The sequence below is a fragment of the Amblyomma mixtum genome, chromosome 6 (genome assembly GCF_055824585.1).
Source record: "Amblyomma mixtum isolate Tamu chromosome 6, ASM5582458v1, whole genome shotgun sequence".
In the NCBI taxonomy this organism is placed as follows: Eukaryota; Metazoa; Arthropoda; class Arachnida; order Ixodida; family Ixodidae; genus Amblyomma; species Amblyomma mixtum.
Window position 1 is genome coordinate 12,328,826 of NC_143017.1, and position 15,590 is coordinate 12,344,415.

Consider the following 15,590-nt stretch of genomic DNA (forward strand, 5'->3'; position numbering starts at 1 on the left):
TGATCGTTAGAGTTCGCTCACCGTTGTCAGCGCTAACGCACGCAGCCCACATCTCTCTCTCTCTCTCTCTAATCACTCCACGTACCCATAAGCGCGATTCCGGCGTCCGCGGACACAGCGAGAGAGTTATGCGCACTTCCGTTCCTTAAAATGATCGGAGTGTAAAGCGTTGTAGGTGCCAACGCCATTTAAGACGTCGACCGCCAACGGCCCATCGCTTCAACGCCGCGTTTCTGGCACCACGTTGTCAATGTCTGGTGCCCACATCCCTCTCTCATCACCCCAGGTATCTATAAGCGCGACATAGGCGTCTACGTACCCAGGGAGCCAGTTATGCGCATTTTAAATCCTTAAAATGATCGGAGGGCAAAACCTCAACGTCAACGCCAATCAACACAACGAACGCCGACCGCCTATGGCTTGAAAGCCGCGTATCTGGCAAAACGTTGTCACGGCCTGCAGCCCACATCTACCTGTCATCACCCCACGCGCCAAGCAGGGAGCTAGTTATGCGCACTTGCTTTACTTTAAATTATCTGAGTGCGTAACGTCAACGCCAATCAACACAGTGAACGCTGACGGTCTATAACTTAAGCGCCGCGTTTCTGGCACAAGGTTGCCAATGCCTGCAGCCCACATCTCCCTCTATCATCACCCCATGTACCTATAAGCTCGATTCAGGCGTAGAATGACCCCGGGAGCCTGTTATGCGCACTTCCTCTCCTTAGAATGGCACAACGTGTCAAAATCACCACATGCAGCGCACATCTGTGACTACTGCCACTTAGCTTAAAGCATGATTGAGGTATCCACTGTTCCAAAAGGCAGTTATGCGCCATTCCTTTGCTTTCCAAGCTGCCGCACCATTCGTTTCGCAGCTTAAAGCGCGTCTAAGGGGTCCACTGCTGGTTATAACGGACAATGACGACGGCGACGTCACGAAACTGAGAAACGGGCGCCTAAGAGCTGCGCCCTAAAAAAATGACTGTGGCTTAGCTCACCTATGCTAGGATATACGTAGCAAGAGGTGCGCAGTCTCTCTTTCGATGGGAGGCGAGCGGCGCCGGCACTTGGCTCCGGCAGCTGTGACGTCACTCAGAGGCTCCTTTCGGTAACTCTCGGGATACCAAGCTTTTTCAAGTGACATAGGTGAGAAGCCTCGCGTCACAACGTTGATTAAGAGGAACATTGCGGCAATCGAGCAAGAAGTCAAGTCAAGCGAAATTGAAGCAGTGCTATTGGAAATTCTTACGGGACGAAAAGAGGAGCCGAGCGTGTTCCCCTTAAATCTGTACTGTACCCCACAGCAGAGAAAGGTGAGATTCAGGGCCCTCTTTCGCAAATGGATTACGGCAGCCGGGACTAACCCCTTGCTAATAGTCGGTGACTTTAATGCCGCGCACCCGGAATGGGGTTACGCTAAACAAGATCCCAAAGGCAGGCAGCTATCGGAGGACGCGCATGAGCTGGGACTCACCCTACACACGGACCCTAGTAGTTGTTACGTTTGGAATTATTCCGAGCTTCGACACCGCGGAGTCGAGATGGCCGTCGCTGCCTGGGAAATTTCATCACGGCCATCTACTTGGGCCTCAGCAGCATGGTATCGTGCGTCGGCGGCGACGGCGGTCTGCGTGATTCACAGCGGATGCGGCAGAAGCTGTTTACAACGAGCAACGACGCCTGTGTAATAGCGCTTCTGAAGAGGCTTCTCCTCTTGCCTTGTGCGGAACCCTGGGCGCGAGGGAAGCTTCGGCAGTTCATCACGGCGGAGGCAGGAGAGGTTGTTTACAGCGATCAACGACTGTTTTATACTCGCGCTTCTGATGAGACGTCTTCTCTTGCCTTGTGCGGAACTCCAAGCGCGAGTGAGGCTTCGGCATTCCGTCCACACGGAGAGCTGTGCAGTTGAGGTGTCTGGCCTTGGCCCCCACTTGCATCTCATTCCGTGCTTGTCATCATTGCTGCAAGAACCGCCGGGACAACATTTTGCCGGATGTGGCGAGAGTGTGTCGAAGACGTCCTGGTGGGCGGTTCCCGAAAGCTGTACATGTGGCCTAAGCTACAATAATTGGACGCTTTTAATCGAGCTAAATTCCCCAACCAGGGAGCTAGGGACAAGGCCCCCTTTAAAAAGAGCCGCAGTGTTCATTTTCAGTGCCGAAATCTCCTTGATCACCATGTAAATAAATCTCTGCCAAGTTTCTCTCTTCTTCGACCCGTCTCTGCATCGGCGTCAGTCCCGGTGCCCGAGTGCCTGCAGCCCGACTACTGACTTGGTTTTTCGCTACCCGATGAGTCTGCTACCGGAGCAGACACAACGCAACAACTGGTTGCAGCGGTGGGATGGACTGCGCTGGAATCATGGTTGCAGAGTTTGGTGAGTGCTGGGATTTTCTTCACTGAGTTTTTACCAGGCTTTGTATTGAGTAAGCTTACAAAGGTGGTGTAAATTGTGGCTATCTTTCACAAGCTGTTTCAAAGTAAGTGAGGATAGTTTTTTGAGCATTAAAAATTTTGCAGCACTAGGTGCAGCCATGAATCTTAAAACACAGAAAAAGCCGCTTTTGTTGGAGTTGGCCAAAAACTTGGGTTTGGATGTTCGGGACCAAACAAGGAAGCCAGCCATCATCGCGGCTATCGAGGCACTTAAGGCAGACGACGACGAGCTCTCGGAGTGTCTGGATCTGATTGCAGAAAGAGAGAAAGCAGAGCGGGAAGCAGGAGAGAGGGACGATAAACGCATGGTTGAAGAGAGTAACCGCTTAGAGAAGGCGCTTGAGCTGAAGCGTCTTGAACTGGAAGTACTAAAGGCTCGAAACGAAAGGGATGAAAGCGTATCCTCTAGTGTAGGAGAGCTAAAGTCGGTCAGAATGAAAGACCTCATGCAACCTTATAGGAAAGGGGAGGACATAGGTCTGTTTTTGGTAAACTTCGAGCGCGCATGAGAGAAGGCAGGGTTTAGCAAGGCAACATGGCCACAGTGTTTGCTGACCCTATTACCATGTGAGGCTGATGATGTAATTGCCCGCTTGAGTAAAGAAGATGCACAGAACTACGACAAAGTCAAGTTTAGTCTTCTGAAAAAGTACAGAATGTCAGCGGAGGCATTCCGTCAAAAATTTCGCAACGCCGAGAAGCAAAAAGATGAGTAATATCCAGACTTCGGGTACAAGCTAATGGCGAACCTGGGGGAATGGCTAAAAGAAGCTAAGGCGTATGACGAAAGTGAGAAAATTAGGGAATGATTCGGCCTCGAGCAGTTTTATCGTCGGTTGCCTGAAGACATAAGGCACTGGATGCAAGACAGGCCAGACGTTCCGACTGTCTCGAAAGCAGCTGAGCTGGCAGAAGAGTTCGCCTCACGCCGTGCACTGGACAGAAAGAAAAGCCCCAAGTAAGAACCCCAGAATACGAAGAGATCTGGGTGGAAGGGGCAGCGTTTAAAAGAGAAGAAACATGCACGTAGTGTAGAATGTTCAGAAAAAGGGGCAGGGCTAAAAGAGGAAACCCCTGAGGCAGTAGAGCGCGAAAAGAAAGCGTTTGAAAAGAGACGGGCTCCAGTACGTTATAACTGCCAAAAGCCGGGCCACGTAGCAGCGTTATGCAAAAGCCCTAAAGTTGTTTGCTTGTCATTGGACAGCAACGATGAAAATTTGAAGCTTCTAGAGCCCTACATCCGAGATCTTGTAGTGAACGAAAAGCCATGTCGTGTTCTGCGAGATTCGGCAGCTACAATGGACGTAGTCCACCCATCCTATGTAGAGCCAGGGCAATTCACCGGGGACTGCGCCTAGATTAAGCAGGCGGTGGAAGCCAACAGTGTGTGCCTTCCTATCGCGAACATATGCATTAAAGGCCCCTTTGGTGTAATTCATACAGAGGCTGCCGTGTCAGCCAGTCTGCTGATGCAGCACCCCTATCTGTTTTCAAAGATCAGATCAGATCACCTCATCAGATCACCTCATCAAAGATCAGATCACCTGCTGCGGCAGAAAAGCCTAGTGTTCGGGGGAGGGACTGTCTACGCTTTAACCCGCTCGAAAGCTCGAAAAATTGCCGCTAAGGCCATCTCAATGGAGGCGTCAAGTAGCGTTGACACGGTTGGGGGTAAGACGTCTGACACGTCAGGAGAGGTCCACGCGACGACAACTGAAGAAGTAAAAGTTCTAGGCAGGCCCGAAAATAACGAGGATTGTCTTGAGCTTAAAGAGGCCTGTGGTGAGCTTCTGATAACCCCATCATCTGATAGCCTGCAAAGATTTCTAGGCGTGGACCGATCGTCTTTGATAGCGGAACGAAGGGCAGACTCCACACTGCAAAATCTTAAGAGCCGTTAGGATGAAGGGGTCGCAAAGAAAAATGTGACATTTCAAGAAAGGTCCGGGGTACTCTATCGTAGTTACCGTGATCGCAGAGGGGTACAGTTCGACCAATTAGTCGTGCCTCGACGCTACCGTCGTGATCTTTTGCACTTGGTGCACTGTAGCTCGGGGTCGGGTCATTTAGGGCTCGGGAAAACGAAGGACCGCTTGCTGGAAGAATTCTACTGGCCGGGATGCTTTCGGGAAGTAGAAAAGTTTGTAAAGACCTGCGACACATTTCACCGGGTGGGCAAGCCAGAAGATAAGGCGAGAGCCCCATTGAAGCTCATTCCGGGGATCACAGAGCCACATCGACGGCTCGTGGTTGACACAGTTGGGCCCCTTCCCAAAACTTGTTACCGTCACATTTTGACTGTGATCTGTCCCGCTGCTGAGTTTTCTGAGGCAGTGCCGCTAAAAGAATTAAGCTCAGTAGAAATCGTAAACGCACTACTGTCCATTTTTGCGCGTGTCCGGTTTCCCGCGGAAATACAGTCAGATCAGGGAACCGTTTTTACCAGCGCGCTAACTACAACTTTCCTGGAGAAATGTGGGATTAAATTAATCCATAGTTCAGTGTACCACCCGCAAAAGTCGTTCAGAGACTGTCCGACACGAACTATATAGTAAGCAAGCCCGGAAAGCGAAAGGCAAAGCAAATATACCACACCAACCTGCTCAAACCGTACCGGGAAAGAGAACAGATAGTAAACATGTCGCTGAATGTTCCTGAAGAAACACATTTAGATTTCCCGGAGCTAGGATCCCCCAAAAACGGTGAGAGCACTTACATGGCGATCAAGGCAATGGTAGAGGCTGCTGAGCTCAATGTTGATCAAAACAGAGAATTAACAGAAGTCTTGCGTGAATTCAAAGACATTTTCTCGGACAAGCCAGGCAGAACTACCTTCATAGTTCATGACGTCGAGCTTACTTCCTCTCAGCTCGTACGTTCGAAAGCTTACCGGGTATCGCCCCGCCAAAGAGAACTTATGGAGGCGAAAATTAAAAGAATGCTTGACCTCGACGTCATTGAGGCTTGCGAGAGCGACTACACCTCACCGCTATTTCGGTGGAAGTCCCTGGCAAGGAACCACGTCCTTGTATTTATTACAGGAGGCTAAACCCCATAACCAAGGACCAGACCTACCCCATACCCAACATCGAGGAGAAAATTGAGAAAGTGAGCAGTGCTCAATATATCTCTACGTTCGGCCTCTTTCGGGGCTTCTGGCAGGTGCCACTGACCGAACGGGCAAGTAGATACGCGGCCTACATTTAGCCCGTAGGGACATTCCGTCCTAAAGTATTAAGATTTGGCTTAAAGAACGCACCCTACTGCTTCTCATCCCTCATGGATAAGGTGTTGAGGGGACTGCATGATTTTTTCCTGCCGTATCTGGACAACGTGGTGGTGTTTTCCGGTTCGTGGTCTGAGCATATCACGCACCTGCGAACAGTTCTTGAACGTTTTCGCCACGCGGGCCTGACAGTGAAAGCAAAGAAATGTCAACTTCGACGTGCAGAGGTGACCTACTTGGGTCACATAGTGGGGCGAGGCCACCGCCGACCGTCTGAGGTGAAAGTGACTGGTATCAGTAATTTCCCACAGCCGCGTACTAAAACGGATGTGCGGTCATTTTTGGGAGTTGCCGGCTACTACCAGCGCTATATCCCACGTTATTCAGAGCTTGCCAGACCTCTGACGGATGCTCTCAGAAAAAGCGAACCGCAGACCCTCCACTGGGACGAAAAAAAGGAAAAGGCTTTCTTGGCCTTGAAAAGTGCGCTAATGGGTCAACCCGTGCTTCAGGCACCCGATTACTCGAAGCCATTTGTGGTACAGTGCGACGCCAGTGACCGCGGCATGGGCGTGGTACTGTGCCAAACAGCCGAGGCGGCGGAAGAGCATCCGGTGCTCTATGCTAGCCATAAGCTGACGTTACGAGAAGAACCATATAGCGCTTCAGAGAAGGAATGCGCCTGTCTTGTGTGCGCAGTGCAGAAACTTGCACGCTACCTTGCCGGCTCGAGGTTCACCATCGAAACGGATCATTGTCCTCTCACGTGGTTGCAGACTATGTCACCCAAAAACGGCCGACTGCTCCGCTGGAGCCTCGCACTGCAGCAATACTCTTTTGAAGTTCGTTACAAAAAGGGTAAACTGAACGCCAATGCCGATGGCTTAAGTCGCTGCTTTTATTGTAAATGATGGCCTCGGAGATTCTGGCTTGAGTACATTTTTTTTCCTGACTGAGGTTTACTATCACCGTTTTTATCTGACTTCTCGAACTTTGTGTGTATGTTTGGAGAATGTTCAGCTTGCTCCACTTGCTGCCTTAATGGTGCAAGGCTTAAAGCCGTTCTGGTTGAAAAAGGAGCCTGGTAGATCTAGGGGAGAATCCTAGCGCTTGCCTGCTTTGCAGTTGTGGTTTTTGTGTTGTTCAAACTGATGCTGCTGTCATCCTAGAAAGTACACTGACCTGCTGAGAGCAAGAAGCCGTCCTTTTAAAAAGAAACGAGGAGCTCTAGAGACTACCTGGAGAAACTGAGTATCAGCAACAGTGAAATACATGGTGAACGAAATCCTCCCCAACTATAGCTCTGAACAATTGTTGTTGACCTTTATCCATCGGGATCTCTGGCGCCGCCTCAGAAGCTGTTACGTTTCGAATTATTCCGAGCTTGGAGACCGCAGCGTCGAGATGGCCGTCCGCTGCCTGGGAAGTCTCATCACGGGCATCTACTTGGGCCATACCAGCATGGTATCGTGCGTCGACGCCGCGGCGACGGCGGTGGTCTGCGTGATTCACGGCGGATGCGGCAGAAGCTATTTACAACGATCAACGACGCCTGTGTACTCGCGCTTCTGAAGAGGCTTCTCGTCTTGCCTTGTGCGGAACCCAAGCGCGAGTGAAGCTTCGGCATTCCGTCCACACGGAGAGCTGTGCAGTTCAGGTGTCTGGCCTTGGCCCCTACTTGCATCTCCTTCCGTGCTTGTCATCACTGCTGCAAGAACGGCCGGGACAACATTTTGCCGGATGTGGCGAGAGTGTGTCGGGGCCTTCCTGGTGGCCGGTTCCCAAAGACTGTACACGTGACCTAAACTACAATGATTGGACGCTTTTAATCGAGCTAAATTCCCCAACCAGGGACCTAGGGACCGGGGACTCCTTTAAAAGGAGCCGCAGTGCTCATTTTCAGTACCGAAATCTCCTTGATCACCATGTAAATAAATCTCTGCTAAGTTCCTATCTTCCTCGACCCGTCTCTGCATCGGCGTCAGCCCCGATGCCCGAGTGCCTACAGCCCGACTACTGACTTGGTTTTTCGCTACCCGTTCAGTCCGCTGCCGGAGCAGACACAACGCAACATAGTCCATCCAGGGTGGGCAACAGCGTGTGTGCAGACACGTCCCCTGACCTGTTCTTCTCTAAAAATGTGACAGATCTAAAATGGCACAATTCAGAGAAAAATTTCTGCAGCGATCATTTCATTCTGGCCTCGATCCTTAAAAAGGAGTTAAGACGCGTCGTGCGCGTCAACCAAGAGTAACGGAATGGGAAATATTTAGGAAGAAGGGAGAGAAAGCTGCAACTGGGAAGATCACTAACATAGAGGAATGGACGGAGACCCTCATGCGTCGCGTTGGAGAGGCAACAAAGACGCTTGAAGGGGAGAATGCCCCAGAGATAGTTGATAGCAAACTGCTTTACATGTGGGAGGCAAAACATGGCATGGAGCGCAGATTAAAAAAGCAAAAATGGAACCGTAATCTTAGAAGGAGGATCGCTAGACATAACAAGGAAATTTAAAATTATGCGATCAAGTTATGCCAACAAAACCGGCGTAGCAGATGTGATGAGATGGAAGGGAGCATGAGCCTTTCCACAACGTGGGGTCTACTTAGACACCTGTTATATCTGACCAATTCAAAAACCCAATCGGGATTTACATTATCAAAAGCCAGGCACGCATTTGAGGGAACAGATGCGGAATTTATGCACAAACTAACCAATATGTACATTGGTGATACCCATGGTACCACCCTCCCAGAATACGACGGCGCACCCAACAAGGAGCTCGACGCACCCATCACGGAGGCGGAGGTCAGGACAGAAATATTGGAACTAAAAACGAAATCGGCCCCGGGCCCTGACGGGATAACTAACAAAATTTTAAGAAACCTAGACGACGACTCCATCAGCGCTCTGACGGAGTACATGCACGAAATTTGGACTAAAGGCCACCCGCCTCGACAGTGGAAGTCGGGAAATGTAATTATAATCCCAAAGCCGGGTAAACCTCCGAAACTGGAAAATTTAAGACATATTTCACTAACCTCATGCATGGAGAAATTGATGGAGCGCGTAGTCCAGACCAGACTGACGCGCTCTATGTAGCAAAACGATCTGTGGCCGCACGAGATGGTCGGCTTCCGACCGGGCTTGTGCATGCAGGACGTTATGCTCCGACTGAAACATGACCTAATCGATTCGCGTTCTAGAGACGCCAAAGTAATTCTCGGCCTAGACTTGACAAAGGCTTTTAATAATGTCAAACATGAATCCTCCGAGGTCTCCATGAAATTGGGGTAGGCGCGAACATACGATTACATCAAGGACATTCTGTCGGGCAGAACTGCCTGCATGAAGTTCCAAGACATCGAGTCTCGCGCACTGAAGTTCGGGAGCAGGGGCACGCCGCAGGGCTCGGTTCTCTCCCCGTTTCTCTTCAACGTGGCAATGAGGGCCCTCCCCGAAGCTCTGCGGAGCATAGAGGGTCTAAATTTCAGTATGTGTGCGGATGACATCAACCTCTTGATTAACCAAGGGAGCGATGCTAGTATCGAGGAACGCCTGCAGGCTGCGGCGGACACTGTCTTCTACTATGCGGCCAGTAGGGGTCTCTCATGCTCTCCGGAAAAGTCTGAATTATTCGTCTATAACCCGAAGTCACTCCGATGCAAGCAAAACTAGAAATTTCACATTAAAGTTGAGGGAAAACCAGTTCCAAAGGTAGATCAAACCAGAATCTTAACGCTATTTATTCAAGATAATGGATATAATCATGGGACACTCAAAAGGCTCGAGGGATTTGCCACGCAAGCCCTTGGCATATTTAAAAGGGTCGCGCTGAAAGGACGAGGCTTGAAGGAATGAAGCTTGCTTAAACTACCTCAAGCATACGTAATAAGCCGTGTGAGTTATGCCACGCCTTTCTTAAACATTAGGGCTGAGGAGAAGAAGAAACGAGACTCGCTCATTCGACGGTGCATAAAGAGGGCCCTGGGCTTACCGATTAGCACCTCCACAGAGAAGCTGCTCTCTATGAGAGTGCACAATACGTGGGACGAAATAGCGGAGGCTGTCAGAATTTCACAGCTTGAAAGATTAAGCCGAACAACCACAGGTAGAGTCATCCTTGAAATGGTAGGCCTGCAAACAGATAGGAGACTACGAGTCAAATCGAGCATTCCGCAAGACTGCCGAGAAAGTCTAATCATTCCCCCACTCCCTCGTAACATGCATCCCATATTCAACGCTGAAAGGAGGGAGAAGAGAGCAAAAGCACTTATCAGACGCTTCAATCCAATGGACAGCAAGTCCTTTGCGTACGTAGACGCAGCAAGTGGCAAGTCGGGTGCGGTAGTCGCCTCAGTGGTCGACGGCCGCGGCGCCCCCGTATCGGCAGCCATCATTAGAAGGCGCAACGCGGAAACAGCTGAGAAAGTTGCCACAGCGCTCGCTTGCGTTAGAACGGAAGCCAATTTTATAATTAGCGATAGCAAAACGGCAATCTATAATTTTTGAAAGGGTAGGATCTCGCCGGAAGCGGCAAGCATTCTGGCCAGTAGACAGCTAAATAGAAAAGTTAGCCTAATTTGTACTCCCGCACAAACGTCCATTCCTGGCAACGACGCGGCCCACGAGTTAGCCAGAGCTCTCTACTTCCGGGTAGCTGTGGTACCGCCCGACTGCCGGAACATGAACGAGCGTCTGCAAAATTATACGGAAATTGTTGAAAACTATAGGTTACAGAGGAGACTGGTGCCACCACCGGATAAAAGTCTAAACAATAGGGAGGCAATTGCATGGCGACGCTTCCAAGCTGGGAACTTCGTAAACCCGGTCTGGGCATATCATTTATATAGACATAACAAAGAAAACGGTAAGTGCAAGCACTGTGGGGCGAGAGGGACCCTCGACCACATAATCTGGCAATGCGCTAGCTCCCCAGGGGCTAACGAAAACATTAATTGTAGAGAATCCTGGGAAGCCCTGCTGCGGACGGAGGCCGCTGCTTCACAGCAACAAGCCATCCGTCTGGCGGAAGAAGCCGCGAGGAATCAAGACCTCCTCGCCTGCTTCTAATCGCCGAGGTCCCGAACCCCGTCACCAAGGCATGCGTGCCGGGGACGGGGAGTAGGGGGCTTCCTTACCTGGCGGAAAATAAAGTTATCATCATCCTCTCGGTCGGAGGCGCGCGGCGCACCAGCTGCGTGGCTGTGACGTCACTGGGCTCCTCGCGCATGCGCACAAGTGGCGCTGAAGGCTCAAAGTGAAACGGCGAGACAGCGGGTAATGTAGCTCTCGCTACAAAAGAGAAACCACTGAAGGGAGCCATTAATGATATGACTCCATACCCTTAGATGTTGAGCTTAAATAACTCTGAACCTTCCGCGTAGGGCACATCAACTTCTCAGTCCCTGCATTGCGTTGTAATGAACCCGTAGGTGAAATAATACACTTTACGCGCAACGGAGAACACAAAATCGCGCGCCAAAGTTGGGGAGTCTTACCTGGCGACTTTTTGACACTCGCACACTCCTCCGTCGATCACACCTGCGTATCCAAATTGAGGGATAGCTCTTGGCTAGATTCTTTCAGACGTCTGGCATCTATCGTGGCCGCGGCCAATGATCCCCCAAACTCCGGCTGGTCAGTAAGCTCCGCCTCCGCAGGTGCAGCGCTGACTTTCCAGCGTGCATATTGTTATGGAATGGTGGGCCCGCGCAGGGAGAGGCACGCAGGAACGCAGGAGACATAGACAGAACCGGCCGCCTCGATTCTCTTTCGTCCTCTGTCTCGCACTAGCGCCGCGCGCTCTCCCCTCGCCTCTTCTTTATTCGTACAGCGCAGCGCGCTCTCGGTCAGCGTAGGTCGTATGCCGTAATGTCTATGCCGTAACATCTTTCCACCGGGGGGGGGGGGGGGGGGGTGGAAGAGGGGAAGATAGACCGCAGTTCCCACAACGCTGGTGTCCTCTAGTGTGTGCTTCGCTTTGCGGGCTGCCATCAGGTTGGCTAGGTGCTCCTTTAGCGTGGCCGTGTCCCCGGCAAAAGTGATGGGGATCACATCGCTCGCGAGCGACGTATTGTCGAGCACCGGCAGGTCCTGTGTCAGGGGTTAGCGAGGTTCCGCAATGCCAGAAAAGCTTTCGCCGCTGGACTGGGGCGAGGAATCCTGCGACGAAGCGTGTGGGCTAGGTGACTCCGCGCCGGTCTCTCCTGCGACGGCATCCGATAACGAAGGGAACGGTGGCACTGTTACGAGAAACGCCATGCATATCTTGCACATTTTGCGGCGCTTCCTTGATGAGAGTGCATTCCTTGAGAAAGGCATCGAACTCGTCCCGATGAGCCCTGGTTGAGGTCCTTATCACCGTCGCAGCTTAATTTGCAGGAGGCATCATCACGTTGTGATGACATAGTGTCGTCTGACACCAAACTGTCCCGGTAGATCTCGGGGCTGCTCTAGGCGATTCCTCACCGTACGACAACAGTGAGGGGTTTTTCCCGCCTTCGGAAAGTGCTTCCAGTAAGCCGTTCATTTCAAGCTTAGCCCGACATTCAGTTCTGGCGGCATAGTCGGGCGACGGCGTTTGTATTTGCGTTTGTGGCTTCGTGTTAGCTTGCGGAAGCGCAGAGCCGCGCTTGCCATCGTCTAGTGTTCCTGCAGGCGACGGGGTTGCTTCGATGTGCGCAGTCGGGGCGGGCACACCTCGGAACTTGCGAATGCGTCCATGCTAGCAGCTGGCGGCGGCACTGGTGAGGAGGTGGGAACCAATTCGGGATCACGGCGGGTGCCGGAGACATAGCGCTTCATGTTTGTGACATGTTCGGGAAAAATGTGGTCCACACCGCGTCGTCGAAGCTCGGGGATGTCTTCTAGGCGGTACGTCACGGGGCCGAGGCGTGCAACCACACGGTAAGGGCGGCGGTATCGGGACAAGGGCTTCGCGGCACGGCCAGTCGCGCGGATGGTGCGGTGAACGAGGACCAAGTCAGCGGACAGGAAGGAGGGAAGTGGTGGTGCTGCCGCATTGGCCACTTTCGCACGCGCATGAACCGTGAGAAGGTTGCGGTGAGCGTCGCGGCGGGTGTAACGAAGTCGTTGGGCGCAGTCAGTCGGTGACGCTGTAGGATGGGGAAGGCCCAACTGCGCGTCGAGAGGGATGGAGAGCGTTCTGCCATAGGCGACTGAGAACGGCGTGACATGCGTTGTTTCTTGAGCCGTAGTGTTGAGTGCAAAAGCTGCAACAGAAACAAAACGATCCCAGACTGTGTGGGACGGAGCGACGTAGGAGGCAAGTATATCCGTGAGAATGCGGTTTGACACGCTCCAAGAGGCTATTGCACTGGGGATGATTGACGGAAGCAGAGGAATGCGCAATGACAAAGGAGCGGAGGGCGCGCTCAAATTCTTGGGACATAAAGCAGCTCCCACGGTCCGTGATGAGGCGTCGGAGCACACCGTGCCGAAGACAAGATGTTGTTCCACAAACAAGACGGCATGAGCGAGCGACGTGTCTGGAACGGGCAGTGCTTCGACCCACTTGGAAACGTAGTCGATCGCAACCAAAATATACCGGTTGCCAGCGCGTGTCTTCGGGAAAGGACCCAAATAGTCCAGTCCAACCGGTTCGAAAGGTGACCTCGGCGGCGAAAACGCCTGCGGGGGTGGCTTGGTTACTCGTGTCGACGACTTCCTGCATTTGCACGTCTGGCAGGACGCCACGCGTTACTTGACGTCTGTGGACATATCAGGCAACCAAAAGCATTCCGACACTCGTGCGTAGGTTTTACCGCGACCAAGGTGACCAGCCGTGGGAGGGTAGTTTAGGCCGCGCAAGATTTGCGACCGCAGTGTTGCCGGGACCACTGGCAACCACACGGGTGGTCGACCACGGAACCGCTTCACATAGCACAAGAGGTTATCCTTCATTCGATAGACCCGGCGCAGTTTGCGGAGGCCGGTGCCGACGGCGGTGCCAAGGGTGTGGATTATCGCAGCAACGTCGGTATCTTGCGTTTGCGCAGTCCTGAGGTCCGTCAAAGCCGTCACGGAACAAGGGTGGGGAGAAAGGAAATCGGCATCTTGATGTGCATTCCCGCGCCGATGCACTATGGTGAAATCATACTATTGAAGTTGCAGGGACCTGCGTGCCACCTTGGCATATAAGTGTTTGGCAGACTGCAGCCAAGTCATAGTGCTATTGTCCGTGGTTATGGAAAAGTGATGGTCGTGCAGGTAGCGGTGGAACTTCTCTACGGCCCAAACAGCGGCGAGGCACTCGAGTTCTCAAGAGTGGCGGCGGCGCTCAACGTCGGAAAGCTGGCGGCTGGCATAGCGAAGACTTTTTTGTCATCAGACTCGTTCCCCTGCAGGCGGACAGCGCCGAGCCCATCTTGGCTAGCATCCGGGAAGAGGACGATGAGGGCCGATTCGTTGTAATGGGCTAATGTAGGAGGCTCGAGGAGGGCGTGCTTGACGTCAAGGAATGCGAGCTGTTGGGCCCGTGTCTAAGTCCACGCTGCATTATTCTTCAGCAGGGCGGTCAACGGAGCGCTTCGCTTGGCAAAGTCGGGTATAAAACGACGGAAATACGAAGCAAATCCAAGGAAACTTTTGAGCTCTTTGGCAGTGGTGGGAGCTTCGTAAGCCGTAAGCACTTTTAGCTTCTCAGGGTAGGGACGGATGCCATGCCGGCTCACAACGTGACCCAAGTACGTGACCTCTGCAAAACCGAAGAAACATTTCATTTGGTTTTAAGCGAAGCCCAGCAAAGGTGAGGGCTTCGAGGACGTGTTTGAGTCGCCTTTGGTATTCTTCAAGCGTGGCCTCATAGACAATGACGTCGTCCAGGTAGACCAGCTCCATAGACCATTTCGTATGGCCTAAGACGCGGTCCATGAGGCGCTGAAAGGTGACTGGAGCATTTAAGACACCGAAGTGCATACGGTTGAATTGGTAGAGGACGCCGGGAGTCAAGAATGCCGTGTTTTCCGCATCACCGGGGTGAACAGGCAGCGTGTTCGCCAAATGCAGCCGGTACAGCCAGCGATGACAGCGCCGCACACCGGCAGGTAGCAGCTGCCATTAAGGCAGGTTATAAATATTCATTCAGAACGACGGCTTGACATCGCCGCTATGGCGCAGTGGATTAGAGGCACGTGTTGCGTATGGAAGGTCGGCCGTTCGACTCCGCTCTCTGTGCTGTAATTTTATTGTTTTTTTTATTCATTTTTTATTTCCTTTACCTTTTAGGTCGCAAATCGTGATGCTTAGTGGCATAGAATGCCGTTTAAGATTTTCAAAACATTTTCTGCATACTTTTACACAGATTATTCCCAGCGCTGGAATATCAGTTTTGAATTTAAACTAAATATTACATGGTTAGTAACAGTAGGTTGGTATAGACTTTTAAGCATTATTCAGGGAATAATTATCCCTTTTAGGTAAGCCGTTGTGGCAACCTTCAGTCACCGTGATCAATTCACCGTGGTTTCAAGCCTTGTGGCTGTACAGGCTGCAGTTGGCGAATACGCGAACAGGCACCTGCCAGTAGCCCGAGAGCAGATCTAGGGTAGCAAAAAAACGGGCCACCTTCTGGCGGCAAGTGCATCGTCGACGCGGGGCAGCGGGTACATGTCGAGACGAGTAATAGCGTTTAACTTGCGATAATCAACGCAGAAGCGGCGTGTTCTATCCTTCTTGCACACTAGGACGACAGGGGAGTACCAAGGGCTACAAGAAGGGGCAATGATTTCCTGGTCCAGAATGTCGCATAAGTGCTGCTAAATGACTCTCCGTTCGGCTGGCGCGACACGGCGAGGTTGGTGATGAATGGGCCCACGGTTTACGGTGTTGATCCGGTGTTGGGCCCAGGAAGTGCACCCGAGTTCCCCGGCGCTTAGAGCATGGCAACTACGATGATCGAGCA

At 52.0% G+C, this 15,590-nt stretch overlaps 1 pseudogene; it reads left to right on the forward strand.

Annotated features, from left to right (window-relative positions):
- The first annotated feature begins 2,537 nt into the window (after nucleotides 1-2,537).
- Nucleotides 2,538-14,109, forward strand: LOC149338231 (uncharacterized; annotated as a pseudogene).
- Nucleotides 14,110-15,590: the final 1,481 nt, after the last annotated feature.